At 41.6% G+C, this 23,596-nt stretch overlaps 1 long non-coding RNA gene and 1 pseudogene across 1 annotated transcript; both read left to right on the forward strand.

The window, feature by feature from the left end:
- Positions 1-5,409: 5,409 nt before the first annotated feature.
- On the forward strand, positions 5,410-23,357 carry LOC125314941. Its single transcript, XR_007198278.1, has 3 exons — positions 5,410-5,716; positions 11,996-12,002; positions 23,240-23,357. It is a non-coding gene; the product is annotated as an uncharacterized LOC125314941 (long non-coding RNA).
- Positions 21,423-22,928, forward strand: LOC125314934 (annotated as a pseudogene).
- Positions 23,358-23,596: the final 239 nt, after the last annotated feature.

Here is a 23,596-nt window from a genome sequence, read left to right on the forward strand (position 1 = left end):
AGGCCTTTAGAATTGTCTGGTGAAGACGGTAAACAGTAAGAATAAGTAAGAAACAGAAAAAAAAAAAAGTAAAGGAAGGAAAATCAGAAAAAAGGGGAAAAAATGAAAAATGATATGGTTTTGATTTATAACTGATTTGGTATTTCTTCGTGAAGTTTTTTATTCAGTTTCTTCTATGTTTAGTGGCTTCTAATCTGAGTTAATCATTGTCGATAATCATTAGATGGTCTCAATGCCTCTTGTTTCTATCGTGTTAGAGGATACTAATACCCCGCCTCGAATATAAACATGAAGGAAAGTCAAAATAGGGTTAACAGTACATGAATAGAATAGGGTGTGGGTAACAATAAATAGATGCATTATAATTTAATTAAGACAAGAGAAGAATATCTGTTTAAAAAGCATGGTGTTATTTTTTAGTTCAACAAAATCGTTCCTTAATTATTCTAGGATCGGCCTATATTGGTCCAAAATATTCCCTCGACAATTTTCATAGCCAACGAGTCGGTCCATGACCAAGTTCTTAGGTCCACGTACTTGATTTTCCTAGCTAGTGATTCCCATTTGGTTAGTCTTCTCAAGATGGACCATTCCCGAGTAAGATTAAACTGAAATACATCAATGAGACTTTTCATTTATTCAAGACTTCAAAACGAGCCGGATTACGGGATGTCACATATTCATTCGACCCACAAATTTCACGAATGCTAATCCTTAGCAGACTTGATGTTCCATCGTCCGATACCTAAAAAATAGGTCCCACGACGAGATGAGATTTACATCTCAGCAAGCTCACCCTAAACCTAGATTAGGCCGTTAGTACCTCCAAACAACTTTTCAAATCAAAAACGCCCGAAGACGTCCATAAAATCAGTATAAGCGGGATGCATGTGCAAGCATAAACATTGGCAAATCAAACAATTACAATAACCAAGCATTCAATATTTCAAACCCAGCTCCACATACTAACACAATAATCCCATTTCTCAATGCAAGGCCCGCGTAATAACGCATCAAGCTATATTATAACTGGACGGACCCGCGTAATAACGCCTCATGCCATTATAAATATTCCACATTGATCCATAGCCCGCGTTTAACGCATTAAGTTATCATATAAAATTTCACATTGGTCTAGGGTCCGCGTTTAACACATCGAGCTATATTATAACCGGACAGACCCGCGTAATAACGCCTCAGGTCGTTGTTAACCGCGTAATAACGCCTCAGGTTAATATCCCGCGTTTAACGCCTTAGGATAATATAATTACTCTCAACGCTCGCGTAATAACGCCTCAGGTCGGTCTAACCCGCGTTTAATGCCTCAGGTTAGCATCCCGCGTTTAACGCCTCGGGATGAATACAAAACCCCGCGTAATAACGCCTCAAGATATAACATAGTCTCTTATACACATTGACCTCACGTCATAACCCTTCGGGGTATAACTGCCATTCTCGGACCCGCGTTACTACGCCTCGGGTCATTTAAAATCACATGGCACTCTGGCCATTCAAAAGCACAGGACACAATATGGCAAATTATCAAGTCAGTCAATCTCGTGCCAATACAAGCATAAATCATGCACAATGGCTAATCGAGACCCACACAATCACATAGTCAATCGAGGCTACATATACGTTGAATATCCATACCACAATTGCAGCCACATAAGTCACAAATTCACCTCAATTCAGCCAAGCATAAACTCGGCTCCTATGATCCCAATCGACATTACTTCATATAAACATGATTTGACTAGTAAAAATCATCATTTGAAGCTCAAACTTGTTTTTCAGTACCCTAACTTCCTAGTAAAGGTTTAGAGGTCACTTACCCGTAGGTCCAGTTAGCGCAATTTCTAATCCAAATGAGCCACTCAACTCAGCCCACTCAAAGCCAAAAGGGCAACTTGCGCGTACCTAAGAAAATTGCATCGAAACTCATTCATTTCTCACATCTCTTGTGCCAATATTTCGTTGATGCATCAATTAACATGATAAGGTGCCTTAACAATGAATTTAAGACAAAGTGACACCATCCACAGCCCTTAATAGGTTCGGTTTACTCAGTCCCAAAACAGGGCAAATTCTGTTCTGCCTTATACCATACCAATCAGCCCATAGCTTCACTCTAAGATTCAATTTAATGCAAAACCAACTTGCCAAAACCTTATTTTATATGTCTAATATGTTCACCGAAAATTTGAAGTCAATATAACACCTCTAAGACCTCCAATCAATCCGATTTCCTCAGGTGTGCAGGCGGTCAGAATCTGCCTCCCAGAAATCACCTCAAATCAGCCATGAAAACCCATCCTAACTCAATTAAAACTGTAACCCTATCCGATCCATCTCAAGTACTATGAGTCAAGAGAATCTCACCGAAATTTTGGAGCCATTTGAAGTCTTGAAGCCCACAAAACAGCTCCTCCCCCAAAACCGGTCAAATTCTATCCCGTCAGGACCTTTGTCCGTTCAAACAGGTGTACGGGAAAAACTACCAGGCCAAATTTTTCTCATAATATATCTCTCTCTCTCACCCTTTGTTACTCTTATGTGATCGTCTTTTCCTTTTGCTCTCTTTTGAAATGCGGGTTAGTATCTCCGACAGGCACCGGCCAAAGAAGAAATAGAAACTAAACAAGAGAGACAATGGAAGAGAGGGGGTTATGAGAAAGAAAGAACAGATGAGGAGAAAAGGGAATGTGGTGCCTCCGACACAAAGTCCACGGCTCGCAAGCGCAAAGCTCGGTTTTGAATCTTTTGATCAGCGGCAGGCATGAGCTGCAGTAATAGATTTCCATAATTCAATTTCTGACATGGCTCATATTTAGAAGCATCGCTGGTTATGCTCTGCGCTAATGTTTTTCTCCATCCTGCGAAAATTGAGTGATATATAAAGTTTAGATATGATGGTCACAGGTCCTACCTTTCCATCTCCCGTCTTGAGTCCTTCTACCCTTGTGTTTCTTTCACTTTCTTTTGTGGAGACCAGATTCAACCTTCTGTTTCTGGGAGATTAATGAGCTGAACATGCAGGTAATCTTGGTTTTCGATATTAGGTTTGTCGATAGTTGGTTTTCTCGTTTTCATCGGAAAGGCTACACTAAAATATTACATGTTCTTTTGGATCTAAAAGGACGATGATGCTCATAGAGTTTGCAAGCTTTCGATTAAATGTCACGTATTCTCGGTTTTACTCAGGATGACACTCCAGGAACCCTAGGCAGTTACCAAAGAACGAGATTCTCTCATCGAGAATGCGTACGATATAACACATGTAAAGCCTTGGAGATCAGCGTGATTCTTCAAATGCATTTTGAAGACAATACACTCCTCATTCAAGTAGCATCGACATGCGACACGTCACGACATGCCGACACGTCATATGTAAAAAATAAAGAATTCCAACACGTGACGGACACCGACGCGCACACCAGCTCCTCATTAGTCCATTGAGGGTGATTCGCATGATAAATGGTTCAGTTTTACTTACGAATGAGTTCAATTCTCTGGTCATTGGTTAACTTAAATTGGAGATCATGGGTTTTTTAAAAATATGACTGCCCAGAGATTTTTGGGTTGCATTTGTTGGGAAAAAAATTCATATTAAAGCAAAATATTTTCTAGTATATTATTTTCCAGAAAAATGGTTATTTTTTTTATTAGTAATATGTGACTGAAAATATTTTTTGGTGTTTGGATTTCATTTGGAAAGGAATTTCAATCTCATCACTTTAACTCAGAAAAAAAAAAAACTTCAAATAATTTTTAAGACTGAAAAAATTTTGTGGTGAGCCTTGAGGTCGCCAGCCTCTGGTGAACATTCGTTTTACCGAAAAACTTTTACTCAGAAAAGCACATCTTAAAGAGCATTTGTTTTATTTGATAAAAAAAGGTAAAATGACACCTCAAGTATTAATATTTATGTACGACGCTTACTTTGATGTCGATATTTTTTTTGGGATCACTTAAGTGTCAAATAGGAAAAAAAACTATTATTTTAGTGTCAACGGCGAAAAATTCCAGTGGCCTTATCGGAGTTGGCACTTAAATAACTATTTTTCAAAAAAATTGGCACTTAAGTGATAAAAAAACGATCATTTTAGTGTCAATAGCAAGAAATTCCAGCGAGTTCACCAGAGTTGACACTTAAATAATCGTTTTTCAAAAAATTGGCACTCAAGTGATGAAAAAAAAAATATTAACACCAAAGTGAATGTCATACATAAATATTGGCACTTGAGGTGTACTTCTACCGATAAAAAAAGAATATTTGTTTTCATCCTTTTTTTTTTTCAAGTAATCAAATCACAAAGCCTAACATTTATGTATAAAAAATATATTTAATATATAAGGTATTCATGTTGAAATTCTTTATTTTTGGAGAAATAACGTATCGGCATTTGACATACTGCTTACATCGGAGTTCCGGATGACGTTCCTGCTGGTTTGTCACTTCTGAACGCCAGCTCTCATTTGCATAACCAACCATCTCGCCAACTTCCATTACCTCGCTCTGCAACGACGATGCTCCACCATCGACCACCTGAAGCAAATCCATGCCCACACCATCATCTCCGGTCTCTTTCGCTTCGCGTACACCGCCAGTAAAGTCTTGGCCTGCTCTGCCCTCGCGCCATACGGGAACATGAACTTCGCGGCGAGCGTTTTCGCTCTCATTCCCGCCCTCGGTTGTCGGAGCCTCTGAAGAAGGAAAATGGGTTCATAATTACATAGATGAGAATGGCATCGATTACGAACTTGAGCTAGGCACTACATTGATTAACTTCTATGTCAAATATGGGTTTGTCAAATTCGCACAAAAAGTTTTTGACCAAATGCCTCTGAAAGATGTGACAACTTGGAGTGCGATGATATTGGGATTTGCTGTTAATGGTGAGAATGAATCAGGGCTGCAGCTTTTCTATGAGATGGAAAATAGGGGTCCTAAACCAAATGCTGTGACGTTTATTGGAACTCTGGTGGCCTGCAATCAGAAGTGCCTAATCAATGAAGCATGGCGCTTGTTTGGACATATGAGCAAAGTTTACGCCATCGCTCCAACTATTGGGCAATATGGATGCACTTGTGTGTTGATAAAGATTATGACAATGGAAACGGATGGAGCAAATTGGGCATCTATGTTGAACGGGTGTATGCTGCATGGCTATGTTGAGTTAGGAGAGAAAGTCGGCAGGCATTTGATTCAACTAGAACCTCAACATAGTGAACGCTATATCCTTCTGGCCAATATGTATGCCTAGATGCGGAACTGGGGTGGCGTTTTGCTACTGAGAAAAACTACGAAGGAAAACAAAGTTGTCACAGTTTCGGCTTGGAGTTTCATTTGTTAGATTGATGAGATTGTTCATAAATTTGCTGTTGATGATCCTACCACGCGTGCTTCCAGACGCAGTGGACGTTGTTCATGAAATCGTGAAGGAGTAGCAGAGCAAGAGGGAGAAAGATGGAGGCGGTTGAGAAGTGGAGGCAGCTGTGGAGGATGATGAAGTTCGGAATTCCAGTTGGGTTTGCTTAGACCAGAGGGAAGCTGGTGCCAACAGCAGATGTCAGTGCCATTAGGGCTGTGGCAAAGCTGCAACCTCGATGGTTCATGAACAGGAGAGGAGGGTTTATGGCCGTTGCCAGTGGAAAGGAACGGATGGCTCGATATAGAAGAATTGAAGGTGCGTATTTTCATCTTTATGGTATGGTTTGAGCATGGCACGCTTGTCTTCCTGTTTTATAGTTATTTGGCTTCCTGAAAGAAGGAAGTTCATCGCGTTACTGGATGCAATTGTAATGGCTTCCTGGAGTATCTTAGCTACTTCCTGTATAGATTGGTCTTTCATTTTGTGATCCTTGGTCTTTGTTCTGTTAGAGATGCAGATAGCTAGAGAAAGCTGTAAAAGTCGCGTTTATTTTAGCTGGTTCTCTTATTTTATATTTGGATGGAACAATATTACAAGAACAGAAGGACTAAAACATTAGCGGATAAGCATGCACTTTGTTATTTGAATCCATCCACCACAAAATCAAGGACAGCAGTACCAAGCTCCGGAAGCAGGCGATCTCCATTATGAATTTAAAACTGCCACTGGCACTGATTGAAATAAAGCTAGAATAGAGTGGATGTGCGGAAGATAAATTGTAAGGAAATTGACGGACCAAGATGACAGTTTCTTTCTTGTATTTCTAGCCATCGTATTTAGGAGGGATTTAAAAGGTACACTGGAGTATGTCTGGGTGGGAAGATCTGGTTTATGGCATAGGAAATGTTTCTGGTTCAAAATTGGTCTGGTGGTCTTGCTGCTCTTTGGCTTCATTCTGGTTGCAGTCATTACCTTTTTGCCAGGATATGTATGTTGCTTGGTTCAAGCCCTGAGACGCAGTTGACCAGTCTTTGTTTTTCAATTTATGTCCTGTGGCACCATATTGTTAGAGCTTGCCTTTTCTCAACGACACCTTTGTCCGTGTAGAAATTGTAGTTTCTGTGATTAAACACTCGTTCAAAATTGAGTCAGTCAATAGGTATTGGATTGCTCGGTTTGGTCATATGTTTGAATCAAGCGCTAATGACCAACTTCATGTTTTCTTCTCAGTAAATGTGCCTTTTGACTAATTAACACACCTAATATGATCCATGGCTCAGTGCCAAAACCTTCTGTAAGGAATGCCTAAGGACTTCAAAGTTCCAATTTTTTTTTTAAACATTGACAAAACCGAGAGGAATTTTCTTTTCCCCCATCTGTTGCATATTATTGCGTGATATTTGTTGGAGAGCTCCTGTTCCCCAAGTCATGCTATTATGGAGGATGTAATTTCTGCTATGATCATGATTACTTGCTTATTATTGGTTCTAGAAGTAAAACAGATGACTCTGAAGTTTGTTGAACTAGGCAGTCTACAAAGTTGAATGCAAGGCCACGTTCGAGTGGAGGAACAGTAACTAATTTTGCGTAATGTGAACATTGTAACATAAGAAACAGAATGGGTCACATTGTCTAATTTAACAAGGAACAACATCAGAAGCCACAGACTATTTCTTTCATGAGTGTAAAAAGAAAATGTTTCTAAGACATGGAGATCGACCATTTCAACAAACTGTGAAACGGCATCTTCTTGTTGTTAATGCAGTAAGTAGTTCCAAAGTAATCACAGCAAATTACTTATTAGAAACCTTACAAACCGAAGCTAACTACTCTGGATCTTCTACTTCTACTTTGGTACGACACAGCGGACACGAATTGTTCCTCTCCAGCCACTTGATGATGCATCTGCTGTGAAAGAGATGCGAACACGGTATCTCCATCACTTTGTCTGCCCCATTCAGTTCCTCTAAACAAATACAACAGCATCCACCGCTGTCCCGGACAGAGCAGCTCTTCCTCTCGAGCTTTTCAATGGTGCTTCTGGAGACGCCCTGCACGACCTGATCATGATCTGACTCGTTTCCTTCGATGGAGACTGCCTCAACGTCTTCCATTTCGACTTCCTCTGTGGTGGCCAAATTCAAACTTATGTTCATGTCGAACTGTCGATGGCCATGATCCGATCCCCGAAACGCAGTAACCATAATACGTCTCATAAGATCAGCCCGAAAGCTGCTACGAACATCCAAAGCATCAAGAACTCTCTTTAAGTGAGTTTCGCAGAGGGATTGCCATGGTAAGATGCAGAGTGGCGTCTCAAGCGACTGACTCGACTCAGAAAGTGTAGTGTCTTGAAGATTTATCGGCACTCCCACTTGATCGACGAAGACTAGCAGATGGTGCCACTTGACCGAGAAGTTGAAGATGGCAGTCGGCACGCCAGAATAATTGGAATTTCTTCTCTCCAGACTCAATCTATATCCGCAGTAGACTGGTTCCATGCTATTGCTACCAAGAGTGGATTGAAGAGGATTTCACGGGGTAATGCTGAAATTCCAATCACGAGAAAGCTCGAGCAGTTTCTTCACGAAATCTTCTGGAAATATATGGCAAAACGGACCGGACAAGAAGCTGCAGAACAGAAAATCCGAGAATTGAACGAACCAAAAAATTGAAGCTACTCCCTCCTACGAACGGAGCAATCTGCTTGGAGACCGAGAATGGGTGAAATCTGGGATTCCAGCGGAAGTGGAAATTCTCTCTGGAGCTGACAAACAATTGCAATACGATGTATCCGTTGGTGTGTGGTCTTAAGAAGCGAACTAAAGTTTCCTGTTTCGCGGGACAAGGAGGTTCTTGGCGGTGAATTCAAAAGACGATGTAGCCGTTGGGTTGCGGTCTTTGGGAGTTTTCTTGGCGGTGAATTTAAACGAGCGTGCTATGCACGTGCCGCTGCATACTTTCTTTTCTTTAAAACTATTCCTTTCCCTAAAATTCGTGGAATAATATAATAAATCGCAACATAAAAGTGAAATAATTTTTTCGACCAAAAAAAAAATAGTGAAATAATTTCACCAACCGAAATTCGATGTATGATGACTGAAAAATAATATAAAAAAAATCTGATTAACTGAACATTAAAATCCAAATGATAAAGAACTCGAATTTTCAAATATTACTAAAAGGAAAATTAACATCATTATGATCAGTATTCCACACTTTTAGTGTGACGCAACCCTAATTTAAGACTTGAAATTTCTTATTCTAAAGTAATTATTTTTAATAAAGCACAAATATCACACTTTTTACATGATAAAAGAAAAAAATTACTACTCAAATGTGCATTAGTTAGTTTAAAATCAACCTGCGTCATTTAGATTATTCAATCGTCTTGCTCTTGCTTCTCAAATTTTTAATTTTTAAGTTACCAATTTTTAAGTCATTCAATCGACCTCGGTTGCTGAGGGTGTCCATAGTAACTATTTTATTTATCTGTTTTTCTATTTTCGGGAATCCTTTGATAGCGCAATTTGATTTTTCTATTTTTGAAATAAATTTTTAGGTTATAAATAAGTTTTAAATAAAAAAAAATTCTAACTTTTCTATTTCGGGAGGATAACAGAAATAAAATCTCTCCCATTCGCGCCCTGAACGCGTTCTCTATTTCGACCCCCGCGGGCTTGGAATTCGCAGCATCCGGAGAAGATGACCATGTTCGGGAAGCTGCCGCCGCTTTCTCCGGCGGTGGTTTCATGCCCTCTCTCAGCCTACTACACAGTTCACCGATCCCTCTTCCGCCTCCCCCGCCCGAGTAAGTAGGACCTCCGCTTTCTCCGGCGGTGGCTTCTTCTGTACGCTTGAATGGGGAGTTAGGGTTTTGAAGAAGCGTAAGTGGTTAATTCCTGAAGTGTTTGGATGCTGAGTTTTGAAGTTCAGATTATACCATCTAACATGATTGTTTCGATCTTATCTTGTATTTCTGTGTACAGAATATCCTCGACTCGAAGATGGCCCTGCATTCAACTAAGTAGTGAGACTAGTCTTGTCACTAATCCTGAGTATGCAGGAATAGCAATGGCCTAATTTGACTGCCAATGGCCTAATTTGGTGAAGTGTCTAGTTCAACAAACTTCAGAGTCATCTGTCTTACCTTCAGAACCGATAACAAGCAAGTAATCACGATTGCAGCAGAAATACATCCTCTAAAATAACATGACTTGGGGAACAGGAGCTCTCCATCCAAATTCGTTTTGGTTTTTATGCAGCGTTGAATTTGTGGAATTAGCCTCCTAGCAAACAATCCCGTAGTGCTATTTTTGCTAATTGGATATTGTGAAATAGACAAGTAACAAGCACTTCTTTCTTTCTGTTCTGTAGTTTGGGCACTTCCCTTTTTCAGCATCCGATTCTGTTCTTAAACACAAACAAGGATGGTGGTACTAATTGCTTACTTCTCTTCTCCTAAGTCTGCTGTTTTCTTTTTCTTTGGCTGATAATGAAGTCTCCGCTGATTGCGATCCAACTGCGAGCTGATTGTTGGCGTGAGCTGTATTTCCTATAAATTAGGGATTTTTTCTTTTTCTTTTCTTTATTATAGTTTTTTCCTAATTTATTGAGATGTCGGGAGTAGCACCTGTATTGTATATAAGAACGATTGTAATGCTGTAAAGATTCATTCGATATAGAGGAAAATATTCTTCTACATGGTATCAGAGCCTAGGGTTTGCTCCTTGTGAGTACTGTACGTTAATTCCCGAATACAGCGGTCTCGCGTCATAACGCCTCGGGCAAATTATGGTCTTATAAAATATGAACCCCGCGTCATCACGCCTCGGGATAAAAATTCCATATTTCCTCTCAAATATTCCACTTAAGACCATACAACAATAATTCCTTGGTCGCTCATCCGATACCACATGATCTCTTAAATCCTTCCGATCGATCAATCTTCGCCACGTGATCTTGCTAAATTTCCTGATTAGCGGATCGAGACCATCGAGTCTCACCAATTTTCCTTCAACAAAAGATCGAAACCACACGATCTTCTCAATTTTTCTCAATTGCGCAATCGAGACCACTCGATTAAATTGTATTGAGCAGATACTCGATCGGAACCACGTGATTCACTCACGTTAGAGAATTAATAAATCGGGACCACCCGATTAGGTCACACAAGACCAATGGCCAATCGGGCCACACGATTAGTTCCCGCTACCACAAAAATTAATCTACGCCACACAATATTAATTCTACCAACGTAGCAATTAATAACCACCATATAATCAAAATTTCGCCAACGTACATTAAATATGTACCGTACAATTATACTGTACTAACGTGGCATTTAATACGTACGATACAATTATACTATACTAATGTACATTTAATCTCCACCATCCAATTAATCAATAATATAGCAGGAATTAATCTCGGCCGTCGGATCAAGCTTTCTAAACAAGATTTAATACGGGCTGTCGGATTAAAGCATGAAAGTCAAGATCAAATCCTAGCCCTCCATTAATAATCATGCAAAATCACTATTCATTGAAGAACGCCATCTTTTCTCTCTCCTCTAACCTTCATTCTCGGCCAAGGCATGAAAATGGGCAAAAACAACCATTTTTTCACCCAAATCTACTCAATCTCAAGTCTATTAGCACCCTAGATACCTAATCTAAGGTTAGGGACCAACTTACCACAATTTTAGCAAGTTTTCCGGCGAGAAACGGGAGAAGAATCTTGGTTCTAACCGGCGGCTCCGGCGACTCCCTTGCTCGGCTAAAAACCCACAAAATCCGGCGGTTCAAGGCGGTTGGTGGTGGTAGTCGAGCTCCGGTGATCCAAGGCAAATCCGGCGAGGCTTGGGAAATTTTTTGGTGAGGGAGAGAGAGAGCTATGGAGTTCGGCCAAGTGAGAGGGTGAGGGGTAGAGAGAGAAATGGTTTTGCAATAATGAAGAAGATGGCAAAGAAATAATTATTGGGAGTGGATATTTGGGTTCTAAAAGTCAAGAAGGGCAAAAATGGAATTTCCCCCATAAAGACTAGTCAAATTTTCGGCCAAGGGGGAGAAATGACTAAAATGCCATTCGGTCCAAGTGAAAAATTGGGTATTCTCCAAGGGTAAATGGGTCTTTTCCCATTTCCAGTCCAAATTTATTTTTCCTGAACCTCTTGGGCGAACCGCGAAGAAATTATACACTGGATGAGGAAACATCCAAAATTTAATTATTAAAACTCATAAAGGTTCGACGTTAAATTCTGAAGCTTGATTCGCGATCAATCTCGATCAATTGAAATTTCAGCGTATCTCAAACTAACGAGCGACTTTTAGGAGTTACGCGTATCGACCCGTGATTAATATCACGTTTAAGAATTTCTCGAGCCATGGCGACCTTGGTTGTCATTCAATTGCGAGGGTCAATCACTAGTCCCGATGGACACGATCGTTAGAAAATAATTTAGGGACGTTTGGAACCCAAACGAAGTCAAACGGAATCACCCGTGATCCAAACGTAGGGTATTATCCAGATCGTCCATTAATCATTCTAGGATCGGCCTATATTGGTCCAAAATATTCCCTCAACAATTTTCATGGCCAAAGAGTCAGTCCAGGATCAAGTTTTTAGGTCCACGTACTTGATTTTCCTAGCTAGCCATTCCCATTTGGTTAGTCTGCTCAAGATGGACCATTCCCGAGTGAGGTTAGACCGACATACATCAATGAGACTTTTCATTTATTCAAGACTTTGAAATGAGTCAGAATACAGGATGTCACAAAAATATATTTCACAACCATTTCTGATAAACTAGGTTCACAAATCGAAACATGCATTTCACAATTCATTTCGTAACACATTTTTCAAGTGGTTCGTAAGTATTAAAAAGCAGTAAATGCCCGATCTAGAATTTTTTTTATGCAACAAATATGCCTTTAGCATTCATAATATATACATCAAATCAATACCGCCTTCAAGATATGACTTTATAAATTCATAGAAGAGATAAGCATGACTCACTTGATATAGCCTAATTCAAATCTCGAAAGCTAATTTAGGCCCACAAACTCAAATCCTATCAATTTAGCGAAAACTGGTGTCACAGTCAAGCAAAAATGCTACCATAACTAAGAAAATTATTATGATTATATAAACAAGGGGCTCGAATACTTACTAGATGCTAAAAAACGCAATTGATTCGGCTTGATTCTTGACCAAAACGAATTTATTTCTATCTTTCTTCTTCTTCTCTTTGCTTTTTCCTCTTCCTATTTTCATGAGTGAATGAAGCACTCTCTCCTTTTTATAATGTCCGCGGAGCACTATTATTTGAGGCGGTGACTGTTTTCCTTCTTCTTTTTTTAACTATTAAACTTTGCTCATACGTCCAATCAAGGGACGTCACAGCAGTCGGTTTAGGACCCCTATTTTCTATCTCGTAGAAAAGCTGCAGTCCTGTTTCATTCTCACCATCAACAGCAAACTCCAACAATGGCACCGGAGCTAAGTACGCTAACCGAAAGAGATCCACTTAATTTCACGCCAGAACGATCTTTAAGCTCAGAAAACAACTCAATGGCTCCTTCAGTGAAATTTTGATGCAGTCGCCATGTAACAGTGACATCAAATCAAGAAATAGTCATTTCAAATTCAAAGTAAAATTAGAAATATACCATCAACTCAATAACATGCATGGTTATTCAAAAATAGTGGATGGTATAAACACCAATGGAGGGGATAGTTGAGACTTATAACATGTGAGTTATCTGAGAACCGAACCCAATTCCATGCACCAAACGCAAACAATCATTTCACTTTAAGCTAACATTCGTCTTTTCACTCTTGACAGTTCTTGAGTATTCCTTTTGGGGTTTGGCTCGGGGTTGTTAATGTTGTTTTTCTTGAATTTACATATGTTATCGAATGCCAATGTTCTGTTCTGTCTGCTGGCCCTTCTTGGCGTGTAATCTAGAAATTTTCCTCGGCATAGTTAGCAGGAATTCCACAACAATTTTGATCAGACTCATATCCATCTCCATGAATTGTCCTAAGTTTGTTTTCTGTAATTGTCAGAATCAGTTTATAAACAGTAGCGCATTCGTGTCTCTGCATTCCCCTGCTACATCCAGTGATGGTCTTTTCGAGATGATAATACTGATTGCTTCACTAAAGAGATCAATGCAACACATATCTAATTCAAGGTTTTGACTGTGTCCATTCATACACATTTATTGTAAGCCGCGACAGTCTTGGAAATAATTATCCATCTGAATTGACGTGTTTTCGACTGTAGATGGGAAATGACTGCAGGAAGGAAAGGCTTTTCTTTTGGCCATACAAGTCATAAAGAAAGGCTAATGTCATCAACTGCAATTTATCAAAATTGAAGTGAGTACCTTAAGGACAATGGCGTATTATACAGCAACTTCTTCTTCCAGGATAACGATGAAATCAAAGCTGTTCGTTTTCCTTTTTGGCCACCAGAGGCAGTACTTGTAAATGATCACCCCGGCGATTTCTTCAAACACTCTCTCAACCCAATAGCAGGACTATATGAAATCAGACTGTTTGTTAGCGTAGCACATTCTTTTGCTGATGCCCTTTCCAGATCACACATCTTGAAGGTAATATTTAACGTTAGATAACATGCTTCCAAGTTTCGAATTCTATATAGCTTAATGTTATTGCACCCTGATTTCACACACGTTTGGTTGAGGCATGAATCCGGTTGTCCGCATCGCATCATGAGAGAGAGAGAGAGAGAGAGAGAGAGAGAGAGAACAATCTTCCTTTCGAAATCGGTCATACACGAGGTACATAGTTTACTTATGTATCTAAAGCAACCGCCAATGGAAATAATATTAATCTTGTAAGTCTGATGATTCCTCTATTATGTGAAACTTATGATAAACCCATTTAGTTGTTGTCATACCAAAACTGCGCCTGGAGGTAGTCATTAGTCAACAACCTTCTGGTCCACTTGGAAGGCCTTGGTGAGAGCTTCAGCGGAGATGGGTGGCTTCACCCCGAAGACGGCATTAGCAATGGCAATGACTCCTGGGTTCTGGCAGCTGAGACCAGAAAAGGCCAGCGCGTACGTGTTTCCGATATTCAACTGGAAGTGGATAAGACCAATAGGGAACACAAACACGTCCCCCTTGTACAGGACCTTGGTGAAGGGAGTGTTGTTTAATTGGTTGGACGTGACAAAGCCAACAAGTAGCATGCCCTCCACCATGGCCAGAACCTTGGAGCCACGAGGGTGAGTGAGGGGAGGTTTTAGGCCACTGGGAGCGAAGTCAATGCGATGAGATTCATAGTTGCATTACTTATAGCTTCCTTGTTCGTAGACAAAGCGGATTCGGAATTGTCTTTCATTCCAAGGCATAACCTGTATCCATACGCTTCATATTCGCCTGGAGTTCGCTCCTAGAAATATAGCCATCCCTACCCCCTCACGTCAATCCCACGAGCCATGGATGTTCCAAGAGTGTTGAGTCCTGGAAATTGCTCGACGAAAGCCTGTGTATCTTTTGATCCGAGAGGATTTGCTGTGTTTCCAGGATTCCCGAACCCCATAAAGAGGAAATCATCAGCTGTGGCTTGCTTCGGGTCCTTGCAGAACTTTTCATTGACAAATGCTGCAAAAGAAAAAGAATCCGTGTCACAGTTTCAGCATCATAAGTTAGATGTGAAATGAATGATGCGAGAATTGAGGATATGCCAGACTGATGTTTGTATGTATGTGAGATCCATTTATCAGAGGAGCCTCTTGTCGCGATCTCGCCTTCGGCCTCCCTCGGAGGGTCCGGCGCGGTTTAGAGGTATTGCCATAGAGCAATGGCGTGGACTCTCCCAAGTCCTACCTTGCGTGATATTGGATTTCTTTTTACTGATTAGCAAATTAAAATACTATTAAGAGTCGCCACTAGCCTGTTGGGGTCGGCTAGAAACCAATCGAGATATGGGAGGGTTATCTCGATTTCTACGCAACCAGAGCTTCTAGGTTCGGAGACTTGTTTACGCAAACTAGATAATTAGCGCCCTTTCGGTACCTAACCGGTCGATATTTCCTAAGGTGACCACATATTCTGAATATCATTTTAAACTTATCGGGTATCTAATTAGTACTAAATGATCATGCATAATGTATTTCTGTCATTTCGCGCAATTACCTATTTATCCTTAACCTAACAATATAGGAAAAGCGATTAACGTGTAATTTTTCAAAAGACAGCGTATGTAAACACTCAATCAAATAAATATGCCAAATAAAGATTAGGATAAGCACATGGAGACCAAATCTATAATGGCGATATTTAAATAAACAATTTCGACTTGAAGATCGAATTACAACGGTTGTCGGACCGGATCGAACATCGGTCTTCAATCAACGCCAATTTAAGGCTTAAAATTCACATTAGGGGTAAAAAGGTCAAAGAAACCATTTTTCTAATTTTCTGAAATTTTTCTGATTTTTTTGAATTTTTATTTATTTTTTGAATTTTTTATTATTTTATTTAATTTTTATTATTATTTAATTAAAGGAAGCCAGGCCCGGGTCGGTTTCTCGGACCTGGGCCTGGATCGAGCCGTCGGACTATGCTCGGGCCGGCGAGAGAGGACCCGACCTGGGCCCGATTGACATAAAGAAGCCTAGGCCCACTTTGCTTTTATTTGCAAAAAAAAGAAAAGCTGGGCTCCAGCCCTCCTTCCGGCCCATCTCTCTCACGCCCCAAACAGCACGGGCCCAGCAGTTTTTCTGTTTTCTTTCATGCCAGCCCATCCGAATTCCTTCTCCTTTTAATCCCAGCCCAACCGCTTAGGCCCCTTTTTTTTTTTCTTTTATTCTGGCGGCCCGCTCGAGCGGCCCACGCAATGCCCCACACCACTCATTTCCGAAACCAACTAGTACAGGCCCAATCCTTTCTTCTTTTCCCCACGACAGCCCAACCGCTTGGGCCATTTTTTTATTCCACTAGCTTGCTCGAGTAGCCCAAATGCATGCCCTTCTTTTTTTTTTCTTTCCTCGGTAGCCCATCGAGCCGGCCCAATGCAGCCAACGAAAATGAAGAACACCACATTTCTCTTGTTCATCTTCTCCTTCTCCGTGCGTCTGCAAACTGAAGCGCTCAAACGCGACAGTGCACTTCCGACACCATCATCCTCCCCTTGCGTCGCCTCCATTCCGTCGGAGACCGTTCACCGCACCATTGCCGGAGCACGTCCGCCGAACGGGTGTCACCATGTCTTGACGTTTGCGTCGCCTCCACCCGCGATCGTCGTCGACCGACTCGCCCAACCACTGTCCATCACTTCTGGGAGCCAGCAACTACTATCAGAACTCGCTCGTTTTGGTCCGCTAGCACGAACGTGTGGTCCGCCTACCTCGCAAGGCTCTACCGATCCGATTCGGCATTCCCTTTCTCTATTCGCGCGGGCGTCGTCGTGGGTTCGAGCTCAAGTGCCATCCCGCTCACGCACGCGTCGCCTCTGTTCAGGCCTCACTTCGCCTAAGTTCGAGCTCGCGTTGTCTCCGCTTGCCCTCGTATAGCCTCAGCCCAAGGTCTAGTCGCTTCTACACCCGTTAGGACTCGCTCATCGTAGTGTTGCCGGGTCAAACCCCGCGGGACCCTCTCGACCGGCTGTTTGGTCTTTCCTCATCGTGCATTCTACCTTCGCGCCCATCAACGGTGGGATTGTACTGAACTAGTGGGAGCGTGGGGCTTTTTGTGGGTATAAGAAAAAAAGCAAGCTCAAAAGTGGACACGCATAACATTCACGCACGAAGACATTATATAGACATGGGCAAGAAAATGCCAAGTTCGGTTGGCGTAAAATGCTACGAGGAAGAACCAAGAAACAAACTTACCCGGGTGGCAAAACAGAGAGGAATGAACTTCACCAAACTTCACAGTAGGGAGCTCTTACGATACTCCCTTGAATCCCCGCACTTTATCTCCCTCAAACCCCTCACTATTCTCTCTTTTTTGGGGTCGCCGAACCAACCCTCCGACTCTCTCTCCCCTTTTCTCTATTTCCTCTCCATTTTTTGCTTGCTCAACCGAACTTTCTTCTTGAAGCCGAACCCCACTCAAGCCTGTCTCTGTTTTTCTTCCGTGTTTTTTTTTTTTGGTCGCCGGGCGGAACCTCGTGCCTGCCCTCTCGGTCCCGTTTTTATCCAAGTGCTTGCCTCCTTCTCCAAGCTTTCATACGTGGATGAGAGTGAAAACCGGATGATGTGGACGTGGGTCAATTGGAGACCATGTAAAGTACGCGGTATATTTAAGAGTGACGTGATGGTGTGCAGGGAGGAGTGGCGTGAGTGGAGAGCATGGGTGGAAAGAAAAAGAGTGTAGGCTAGTGGACAAAAAGAAGAAAAATGGGCTGTCGAGAAGGACCATTCGCTTGGGTCCACGAGGGAAGATGTGGGCTAACGGATGAGATGAGAGATGGGCTAAGGAAGAATAAAAGAGGAGATGGGCTTTGGGGAAATAAGAGGAAAAGGTGGGCCGTTAGCTTGGGAAAAAGAAACCCAGCAGGGCTGGCCCGCATGGGCTGCTCTGTGCGAGAGGAAAAGAAAGTGTGCGCCGGGTCGTGCCCAAGCGGGCCCGAGCTGGGCTGATCATATCAGATTTTTTTTTTCTTTCTTTTAAAATTCGTTATATATATTTATTATTTTATATATTTTTTTTACTTTTCTATTTTGCAATACGACAAAAATAAATTAGATGTATTCTTATTTAATGAATAATAACAATAATAATAATAATAATAATAATAATAATAATAATAATAAATTAGATGTATTCTTATTTAACATTAGTCACGTTAACACCATCAACAAGGACATTGATTTTTCCATCATGTGATGCCAAGGCATTGTTCATCTGCTTCAATGCCACGGGAAGCAAAGACTGGGTGCCCCGACTCTCTGCAAAACAGAACACAATTCTCAAACTTCCCGCTTGGATATTCTGCATACGTAAATACAAGATAAGATCGAAACAATCATGTTAGATGGTATAATCTGAACTTCAAAACTCAGCATCCAAACACTTCAGTAATTAACCACTTACGGTTCTTCAAAACCCTAACTCCCCGGTCAAGCGTACGGAAGAAGCGTGATAAGGAGAAAAGAGCGTGCGGTACTACTTACTCTCGGCGGGGAGGCGGAAGAGGGATCGGCGAATCGCGTAGAAGGCCGAGAGAGGGCATGAAACCACCGCCGGAGAAAGCGGCGGCGGCTTCCCGAACATGGTCATCTTCTCGGCGAATTCCAAGCCCGCGGGGGTCAAATAGAGAGCGCATTCAGGGCGCGAATGGGAGAGATTTAATTTCTGTTATCCTCCCGAAATAGAAAAGTTAGAAAATTTTTTATTTTTTATTTAAAACTTATTTATAACCTAAAAATTTATTTCAAAAAATAGAAAAATCAAATTGCGCTATCAAAGGATTCCCGAAAATAGAAAAACAGAGAGATAAAATAGTTACTATGCGCACCCTCAGCAACCGAGGTCAATTGAATGATATGTTTTCTTTTATTTTAGAAAAAATTAATAACTTAAAAATTAAAAATTTGAGAAGCAATAGTAAGACGATCGAATAATCTAAATGATGTAGGTTGATTTATTCTGGACATTTGAGTCTAGGGTTGCGTCACACTAAAAGTGTGAACTACTGATCACAACGATGTTATTATTATTTTTTTTTTGGTAAGGAAAGGCAACCAATAAAATAACAGCAAACAACGATGTTATTTTTCCTTTTAGTAATATTTGAAAATTCGATTTATTTATCAAATCAGATTGTTTTTTTTATATTATTTTTCAGTAATCATACATCGAATTTCAGTTGGTGAAATTATTTCACTTTTATGTTGCGATTTATTATATTATTCCACGAATTTTAGGGAAAGGAATACTTTTAAAGAAAAAGAAAGTATGCAGCGGCACGTGCATAGCACGCTCGTTTAAATTCACCGCCAAGAAAACTCCTAAAGACCACAACCCAACGGCTACATCGTCTTTTGAATTCACCGCCAAGAACCTCCTTGTCCCGCGAAACAGGAAACTTCAGTTCGCTTCTTAAGACCGCACACCAACGGCTACATCGTGTTGCAATTGTTTGTCATCTCCAGAGAGAATTTCCTCTTCTGCTGAAATCCCAGATTTCATCCATTCTCGGTCTCCAAGCAGATTGCTCTGTTCGCAAGAGGGGGAATAGCTTCAATTGTTTGGTTCGTTCAATTCTCTCATTTTCTGTTCTGAAGCTTCTTCTCTGGTCCATTTCGCCATATATTTCCAGAAGATTTCGCGAAGAAACTTCGCGGGCTTTCTCGTGATTGCAATTTCAGCATTATCCGTGAAATCCTCGTCAATCCACTCTTGGTGGCAATAGCATGGAACCAGTCTACTGTGGATATAGATTGAGCCTGGAGAGAAGAAATTCCAATTTTTCTGGCGTGCCGACTGCCATCTTCAACTTCTCAGTCAAGTGGCAACATCTGCTAGTCTTCGTCGATCAAGTGGGAGTGCCGATAAATCTTCAAGACACTACACTTTCTGAGTGGAGTCAGTCGCTTGAGATGCCACTCTGCATCTTACCATGGCAATCCCTCTGTGAAACGCACTTGAAGAGAGTTCTCGATGCTTTGGATGTTCGTAGCAGCTTTCGGGCTGATCTTATAAGACGTATTATGCTTACTGCGTTACGGGGATCGGATCATGGCCATCGACAGTTCGACATGAACATAAATTTGAATTTGGCCACCGCAGAGGAAGTGGAAATGGAAGACGTCTCCATTGGAGGATACGAGTCAGATCCTGATCAAGTCGCGCGGGGTGTCTCTAGAAGCACCATTGAAAAGCTCGAGCATAAGAGCTGCTCTGTCCAGGATGGCGACGGATGCTGTTGTATTTGTTTAGAGGAACTGAATGGGGAAAATAAGGTGATGGAGATACCGTGTTCGCATCTCTTTCACAGCAGATGCATCGTCAAGTGGCTGGAGAGGAACGATTCATGTCCGCTGTGTCGTACCAAAGTAGAAGTAGAAGTTCCAGAGTAGCTAGTCTTAGTTTGAAAGATTTTTTTTTTTTTTCCGATGGATTAAGCAATTTGCTGTGATTACTTTGGAACTACTTGCTGCATTAATAACAAAAAGATGATGTTTCACAGTTTGTTGAAATGGTCGATCTCCATGTCTTAGAAAACATCTGCTTTTTACATTCGCGAAAGAACTAGTCTGTGGCTTCTAATGTGGTTGCTTGTTAAATTAGACATCGTGACCCATTCTGTTGTTTGGGGAAAAGTACAGGGGAGAATTTCAGAGCATATATATTGCTTGCAATGACACGTCCAGGTGTTGGAACTGAAACAAGATTTATCACAGAAACATTTTCCTTATCGAGATTTTCTTTCCTTACTAATGATCCCATAAACTAAAACAGTCACCCGATAGATTATCAATCAATCGCAGTATAAAGTCGGACACTTCCACTTCGATATGCAAAATTAGTTGTTATTCCTCGACTCGAAGATGGCCCTGCATTCAACTAAATAGTGAGACTAGTCTTGTCACTAATCCTGAGTATGCATTCAACTAAAAAGAACGGCGATGCTCGTGAGGCCGCAAACATTCGATTAAATGTCACGAATTCTTGGGTTCACTCGGGATGGCCCTCCAGGAACCCCAGGTAATTAGTGAAGAACGCCATTCGCTCATCATGGAGATCGGTGTGATTCTTCAAATGTATTTTTGAGGAGACCATATCAGTCTATTGAGGGTGATTGGTGCAAGATACCTGATTAATATCATAAAAATCTCGAAACTAGTATATTTATGACAAACGAAAGGTATAAATCTCAAATTAGTATAACTGTCAAGAAAATTAACGGTTGGGTAAATTTATCGGGCTATAAGTTTGGAATTTTTTATGATTAAAAAATTAATTGAGGATAAATTTATTCCAAAGTGTTTACGATGTCCCCCCTCCCCCCCAATGGGCACTTGATCCCCGTTCAGCCCCGTTCGCTTCTTGAGACCACAAACTAACCAGAAATTCTGGTCCAGAATATCATTTGCATGCATGACCGCCCATGTCGCCAACTTCCATTACCTCGCTCTGCTCCGAAGATGCTCGACCATCGACCACCTGAAGCAAATCCATGCCCACACCATCGTCTCCGGCCTCTCTCGCTTCGCGTACACCGCGAGTAAAATCTTGGCCTGCTCCGCGCTCGCTCCATACGGGAACATGAACTACGCAGCGAGCGTTTTCGCTCGCATTCCCGCCCCTGGCGTCTTCGACTTCAATGTCATGATGATGGGTTTCTTGGGAGACTTCGAACATGGGAAGGCTGTGTCGGTCTACGCTCGAATGTGCAGGGAAAGCGTCAAGCCGAATGCCCGCACTTTCGCTGCACTGGTCAGGGCATGCGCTGGCTTTCCTTTGATTGGTCAAGTTCACTGTGGCGCGATGAAGTTCGGGCATGATTGTGACGTTTAGGTGGTGAGTTCTCTGATAAGCATGTACTCTAAGCATGGAGCTGTGTGCGTTGCTCGCCGCCTGTTTGATCAATGTTCAATTAGGAACGTAGTTTGCTGGACGAGCCTTATCACCGGCTACTGCAGCAGCGGCCTCGTTGATGAAGCTCGAGGACTGTTCGATTCAGCGCCGGAGAAAAATGATGTTTCCTACAGTGCCATGATCTCTGGCTACGTTCGGAATGAGCGGTTTGATGAGGCCATTAAGTTGTTTTCTGGGGTTAAAGATCACGCTGACATGAAAATAAGGGGATCTCTTTTGGTTAGCGTACTTGGCGCCTGTGCCATTGTGGGAGCCTTTGAAGAAGGAAAATGGGTTCATAAGTACATAAATGAGAATGGCATCAATTACGAACTTCAGCTAGGCACTGCATTGATTAACTTCTATGTCAAATGTGGGTTCGTCAGATTCGCACAAAAAGTTTTTGACCAAATGCCTCTGAAAGATGTGACAACTTGGAGTGCGATGATATTGGGGTTTGCTGTCAATGGTGAGAATGAGACAGGGCTGCAGCTTTTCTATGAGATGGAAAATAGGGGTCCTAAACCAAATGCCGTGACGTTTATTGGAGCTCTGGTGGCCTGCAATCAGAAGTGCCTAATCAATGAAGCATGGCGCTTGTTTGGACGTATGGGCAAAGTTTGCGGTATCACTCCAACTATTGAGCACTATGGATGCATGGTTGACCTCTTGGCTCGGGCTGGTCAAATCAAAGAGGCTGGTGTGTTGATAAAGATTATGACAATGGAACCAGATGGTGAAGTTTGGGCATCTTTCTTAAATGGGTGTATGATGCATGGCTATGTTGAGTTAGGAGAGAAAGTCGGCAGGCATTTGATTCAACTAGAACCTCAACATAGTGGACGCTATATCCTTCTGGCCAATATGTATGCTAAGATGGGCAACTGGGACAACGTTTTGCTGCTGAGGAAAACTATGAGGGAAAACAAAGTATTCACAGTTCCTGCTTGGAGTTCCGTTTAGATTGATGGGATTGTCATAAATTTGTTGTTGATAGTCCTGCCATGCGTGCTCCCAGATGCAGTAGACTTCATTGATGGAATTGTGAAGGAGCAGCAGAGCAAGACGGAGAAAGATGGTCGGTGGAGGGGCAGAGGCAGCTGTGGAGGATGATGAAGTTCGCAATTCCAGTGGGTGCCAGCAGTGGATGGAGCGCCATTAGGGCTGTGACGAAGCTGCAGCCTAGACAGTTCATGAACAGGAGAGGAGGTTTTATGGCCGTTGCCGGTGGAAAGGAACGGATTGCTCGATATAGAAGAATTCAAGGTGTTTATTTTCATCTTTATGTTATATTTTGAGCATGGCATGCTTGTCTTTCTGTTTTATAGTTATTTGGCTTCCTCAAAGATGGAAGTTCATGTTATTTTACTGGATGCAATTGTAATGGCTTCCTCGACTATCTTAGCTACTTCCTGTATAGAATGAATGGTCTTTCATTTTGTGATCCTTGGTCTTTTTTCTGTCAGAGACTCAGATAGCTTGAGAAAGCTGTAAAAGTTGTGTTTACTTTATAGCTGGTTCTGTTATTCTATATTTGGATGGAACGTTATGAAAAGAATATGAGGATTAAAATAACAGTGGATAAGGCACGTGCTTTGTCATTTGACTTCCATCCACCACAAAATCAAGGACAACAACACCAAGCTCCAGAAGCAG

The sequence above is a fragment of the Rhodamnia argentea genome, chromosome 4 (assembly GCF_020921035.1).
Source record: "Rhodamnia argentea isolate NSW1041297 chromosome 4, ASM2092103v1, whole genome shotgun sequence".
Taxonomy (NCBI): domain Eukaryota; kingdom Viridiplantae; phylum Streptophyta; class Magnoliopsida; order Myrtales; family Myrtaceae; genus Rhodamnia; species Rhodamnia argentea.